The 6,000-nt window shown below is 46.1% G+C and overlaps 1 protein-coding gene across 2 annotated transcripts in view; it reads left to right on the top strand.

Moving 5' to 3' along the window:
• Positions 1-428: 428 nt before the first annotated feature.
• The window catches only part of NFYC (nuclear transcription factor Y subunit gamma), an 81,064-nt gene continuing 75,492 nt past the window's right edge, over positions 429-6,000 (top strand). The window contains exon 1 of one of the 2 annotated variants that reach the window (XM_089673873.1): positions 429-610. The gene's annotated coding sequence lies outside the window, so the exon portion shown is untranslated. The remainder of the gene's footprint in view (positions 611-6,000) is intronic. The other variant, XM_089673871.1, reaches the window with a different exon arrangement.

Raw genomic sequence — 6,000 nt, 5'->3', positions numbered from 1 at the left:
AACTGACCTAGTGCCTTGTCTGTATTAATTTAGCCTCAGAACCTGTGCCATTAATGTGTTTGGTTTTAAAGGGATGAGGTGGCAATCATAGACTGCATTTGGTGTGAACCAGCCCTAAATCCATTTTAAATATGTGTTGGTTATACATACACTTTGATCACAATTAGATTCCAAGTGCACATTTCCTAATTGGTTTTGCTGTCTAGTCGGTTTCTACTCCTCCATCACTTCCTGCGCCAGGTTCCAGCAGTATGAATGAAGCCACCTCCGATTCAGGCGCCCTCTCTCCGGATCAAATCAAACCCTATAGGCCGCACTGCTGTGGAAATATGACCTCTGGCTGTCTAACACCGCCCCTCGCCTTCCTATTGGTTACGCTTTCCTTGCATGTTGGGTGGGCCCAGAACATGAAGCGCATGCGTACTTCCTCTAGCAGCGGTAATACCCTCCTCCTGCTTCCGCCATCTTGTTTCGGTTCCCGCCGGCCCCTCCCCCCTCGTCTCCCGTGGCGCTGGTAACACGGTAACGGAAGGCTCCCTTGGACGCGCGTACTTTGATTTAGCTTCGTAGTGCGGCCTTCAACGCCTGTTGTGCCCGCCCTGACTGCCAGGTGAGTGAGCTGTGAGGGGAGCTGCTCGGTGAGTGCGGTTTGGTCTGTGTGTAGAGCGGCGCCGTGTTTCCTGTAGGCTCAGTGAGCGGGGCTCTGAGGACTGCCGTGTGTACCGGTCACAGGCCGCTCTCTCCCCGCCTCGGGTCCGCTCATTGGTGGAGGCCACGGTCTGCCCGGTGTGATTGGTCGGTTAGTCCGGAAACGAGATTGTCTGGAAAGGAGGGAGAGATGATGGACCGGAGGATGGGGCATGGCGCCTCACACAGCTCATCCGGGTCTCTATTGTTTAGAAGGAGCTGTAGTCCTCTGCAGAATGATCTGTGGAGTGATGACTGTACAAGGGAAAGGGACAGAGCGAGCCTGCCATGTTCTCTTGTGTGAGGTCAGGCCAGGTTGGACAGGTCTCCCCAGCACACGTAGAAAGGCAGGTTGATGGTGATTCGTTGCCATGGGCAACACAGTTTCTTTTCACAGTCCCTAGATCCTGGTGGTTTTGCCTCTTTCTATGCATATCTAGACCAAAGACTGACTTTATTGCAGCTTGCCCTTCCTTAGATTTGGTGGCTGCATTCGTTTGCGTTTAGTTTTTTTTTTCCCGTCTTTTATTTTACCTAGTGAACCTGCCAGGAACACACTTCCTGTCTTATGGTGACAACCATCCTGTCCTAGCAGGAGGGAGCAGTTTTATCACCCTAGGAGAGGAGTGTTAGGACTACACAACACCTCCCTCTCTCCTCCCTAACATAGGGGGCTGTATATTACAGATAGCGGGGAACAAAGATCTACAGAGGTGGAGAGGAATTTCAACCCCCCCCATTTTTTTTTTTCTCTTGTCCCGCATACCTGATGCTGGGCTGTGCACACTTCAGATACACACATAGTGGATCCAATGTTGTCCTGCAGAGATCCTCCGCTAAGCAGTTGCCTAAAGGGCTCACGTCACCATGTTTCTCTGTGACATCATTGGAAAGCTACACCAGTGCTTCTGGTTCTGTTGTGGCCTTTCCATGATACGCTGCTAGGACCTCCTCTGTTAGTGAATAGATTGATATGCAGGGCTCGCCTTTCTTCTTGGGATGTCAACGTCACATCGCAGAGAGCACTGATGTCATTCACCTAGGCAAATGATGAGGGGGCAGCCTGAAACTAATTCTTAAAGCGGAGTTCCACCCAAAAGGGGAAGTTCCACTTTAAATATTAATCCCACGCTCCCTATTAAGGATTGGCACCTTTTCAGGAGGGGGGGGCGGGTACCCGAATTTGAGAGGTACCTGCTCCCACTTCTGCTGCCTAGGCAAACGGGGAGGGTAGGAGGACAACTTCCGTTTCCGAAGTCTTGTGGGACATGTGACAGGTCCCAGAAGATGACGGGGCCATTCAGGAAGCGCAGTGCTACTCACGCATGCGCAGTGGGCACCTGGCTGTGAAGCCGCAAGCTGTCACAGCCGAGTGCCCACACTGAAGATGCTGGCGTCTGGAATACAGGACAGCCGGTGAAACAGGATGCAGCGGCGGAAACGTGGGATCGTGGGGCAGGTAAGTGGCTGTTTTTTAAAAGTCAGCAGCTACAGTTTTTGTAGCTGCTGACTTTTATTTTTTTACAGAGTGAGTGGAACTCTGCTTTAACCTTATGCCCCTGGACTTCAGGTGGTTATGCTAGTACAGTGGTGGGCAACCTTTTTTTTCAACTGAGCCAAATCTCGCCAAAACCACGATTGAAATTTATTTTGAGAGCCACATTTTTAAAACTGAAAATTCATCCCCCCTATAGTAATTCATCCCCCCTATAGTAATTCATTCCCCATATTGTGTCAATTCATTTACCTTTGCTCCGCGCGTTCCTCTCGCCGTGTTCCCGCGCCGTTCCGGTCTTCAGGGCGGACTGTGAGAGGAGAGGAGTTCGTCACGCTGCCCCGCCTACATCCTGACAGCCAATATTTGCCACGCTCCGCTTGCCGGATTAAAAGGTCCGCCGGGCCATACTTTGCCCGTTGCTGGGCTAGCTGCGGAGTCCTGACTTTTGGGGCGGCCGCCCGAGAGGAGGGAGGGGAGCGGGCGCCCGGCACACAGAAGAGCCGCATTAAAGTTTGTAAAGAGCTGCATGTGGCTCGCGAGCTGCGGCTTACCGACCACTGTGCTAGTATGATCCCCACAACTGCAGGCATCATCCCAGTACAGTTTCTTAGAGCCAGCGGTCGGCTCTTGTACTTGCACTCCAAGTGGCTAACAAGGCTTTAACGGGATGTCCCGTCCCACTGGGACACCCAATCGCTTAGGCGGCGCTTTCACTGGCTGATTATAGAGTAGAACCGCTCCATTCGACTCTGATGTAGGGAACTGGAAGCAATAACCTTGCATCACTTCCGGTTTACTTGGATATAATTGACGCCGGTTTTTAAAATGAAAAGAATGTTATCATACCAATCTTGGTGTGATCAGATGCTTTTAAGGGCAGAGGAGGGATTTTGGGTCTTGTTGAAGAATACCTGTCGCATGCCTATTGCTGTCACATGCATGTTTACATTCCTTGTTACAGCAATAAAAGTGATAAACAAAATAACATGAAATTATAAAAATAAGGAAGAAATTTTAAAGTTCCTCTGTGCTTTTGCGCAATGGTGAACGCACATGTTTATTGTCACACGCATGTGAGGTATCACCATGAACGTCAGTTCTTTGGGCAGTACTTCTACTATCAGACCTCCTCTATAAATCTAAAGTGGAAACCTGCAAAGGCTTTTAAACCATCACCTGTGGATAGTAAAATTTTAGATTTACAAAAAATTGTGTTATGTATTTTTTTTTTTCTCCTTTTTGTTTTTTTTGCATTAACATTTTAACCACTTCAATACCGCGTACTTATACCCCCTTCCTGCCCAGGCCAATTTTCAGCTTTCAGCGCTGTCGCACTGACAATTGCGCGGTCATACAACACTGCAGCCATATGAAATTTTTATCATTTTTTTTCACACAAATAGAGCTTTCTTTTGGTGGTATTTAATTACCACTGAGTTTTTCATTTTTTGCTAAATAAAACGAACACCTGAAACTTTTGGGAAAAAAAATGCACTTTTCTTTGTTTCAGGTTATAAAATTTTGCAAATTAATAACATTTCTTCATAAATTTAGGTCAAAGTGTATTCTGCTACATTTCTTTGGTGAAAATAATAATTGAATTTGTATTTTTTTTTTTCAAATGTTTGGGTTTTTGTTTTTTTTTTACTATTTTATTTTTCAGCACACTGTGACCAAAGCAATACAATGTTACCATAGTAACACTGAACTACTCTGAGCAAGTGATCAGGATTTTTTTTTTTTTTTAACACATTGATATTTGCAATCATTGTTACTGAATGAAACTTATTCATTCAGTCTTTTGTTGTGATTAGCTGTGATTGGGCAAAGCTGATCACATGATACAGATAGCCTGTGAATGGCCGGCTGTATCATGTGACTGCTTTGACCAGTCACCGCTAACAACATAATTGTACAGAATGGATGGCATGACAGGAAGCCATCCATTGTATACAGTTGACATGTGATCTGCTGTGATTGGTCACAGCGGTCACATGACAGTGGTAACAGCTGTGTCCCGCGGCTGTGTGAACAGCTAGTTTTGACAGGACGTCATATGACGCCCAGTGATAATGGCGAGTGTCCCAAGGTGTTCATGTATTTTTTTTCCAAAAAATAGTTTGGTTTTTTTTTAATTTTTTAATTTTTTTTTTTTTTATAGCCGCTGCTTATTCTCCAGGGCCTCCTATTTAAGAAAATATGTTTGGAGGCTCTAAGAATTTTTCTAGCAAAAATACTAATTGATACATGTAAACAAAGTGCCAAAAAAGCTTGGTCTTTAAGTGGTAAAAAGAAATTTAAAGAAACAAAAAAAAAAAACCCACCCTATATATGTACAGTGGGAGAGCTAATGGAGAGGAGCCAAGTCCAGTTATAGGGCAAAGATCCGCTTTATCAACTCTGGCTGGATTTCTCAGCCAATTTTTAATTTTCATTTGTTTCACAAATAAAACAAAATTCTTCCTATGGTATATTCATTGTTTCCATCAACTTTTCACTGACGGTCATTTTTACATATTTTAGGGCTCGTTCACACTTGACTGTTTTACCAACGCTTGCCAAACGCCCCTATAGCATTTGGCAAGTGTAAGGGCTCGTTCACACTAGGCTGTTTTGCCAACGCTTGCCAAACGCCCCTATAGCGTTTGGCAAGCGTTGGTCCGGTGTTTGCGGAGCGTTTTTAACGCTCGGCAAACGCTCCGCAAACGCCGCATGCGCGGCCTAGCGGCGGTTGCTAGGCGTTTGCCGAGCGTTAATAACGCCCCACAAACGCCTATAATGCATTTGAGTGGTGTTACCGCTCCGCAAACGCCCCGCAACCGCGTCGCCCGGCCGGCGTTTGCGGAGCGGCACCATAGACGAGAATAGGAGGCTTCAAAGCCTCCTGACTCAACCAGAGGCGTCCGTTTTGCCACGACGCAAACGCTCCCGTTAGAACAGCATCATGTGCTGTAATGTGCAGAGTTGTCAGAGGCGTTTGGGAAGCGGTAAAAACGCTTCCCAAACGCCTCTCTGCCGCCTGCACACAAGGCTAGTGTGAACGTAGCCTTAGTCCGGCATTTGCGGAGCTTTTTTAACGCTCGGCAAACCCTGCATGCACGGTTTAGCGCCGGTTGCTAGGCGTTTACCGAGCGTTAAAAACGCCCCACAAACGCCTATAATGAAGTTTAAATGGTGTTACCGCTCCGCAACCGTGTCGCAAACGCCGGTCGTTTGCGGTGCGGCTCAATAGACTAGAATAGGAGGCTTCAACGCCTCCTGACTCAACCAGAGGCGTCCGTTTTGCCACGACGCTAACGCTCCTGTTAGAACAGCACCATGTGCTGCAATGTGCAGAATTGTCCGAGGCGTTTGGGAAGCGGTAAAAACGCTTCCCAAACACCTCTCTGCCGCCTGCACACAACGCTAGTGTAAACGTAGCCTTACACACACATAAAAACATCTTTTAAGGCCTGAAGATTTGTTTAAAACCCCAGTCAAAAGTTTTCAGAAAGCAGAGACCATGAAGACTATAACAGTGGTAATTGCAATTTTTAAGTCACACAATATTTGTGCAACAATTTATCAATTTCATTAAAAAGTACAATAAAGTAAATTTTTCTCTTTATTTTCCATAAGCAATGCTTCAAAAGCTCTACAGGTCATCAGTTTAGAGTTAACAGTGAATATTGACCCTAGAATGATTGTTGGATATGTAATGTCTCGCTAGTGTCAAAAACATTTTATACCATAATACAGGGAATGCATTAAGGTAAAAAAAAGTAAACTTTAGAACCACTTTAAAAAAGGATGGGAAATAGAGAATATGGGGTGTG

Source organism: Staurois parvus, unplaced genomic scaffold, assembly GCF_062004578.1.
Source record: "Staurois parvus isolate SC_StPar_1 unplaced genomic scaffold, SC_StPar_1.0 ptg000145l, whole genome shotgun sequence".
NCBI classification, from domain to species: Eukaryota; Metazoa; Chordata; class Amphibia; order Anura; family Ranidae; genus Staurois; species Staurois parvus.
The sequence above is the reverse complement of the archived record's forward strand: the minus strand, read 5'-3'. Positions and strand labels throughout refer to the sequence as shown.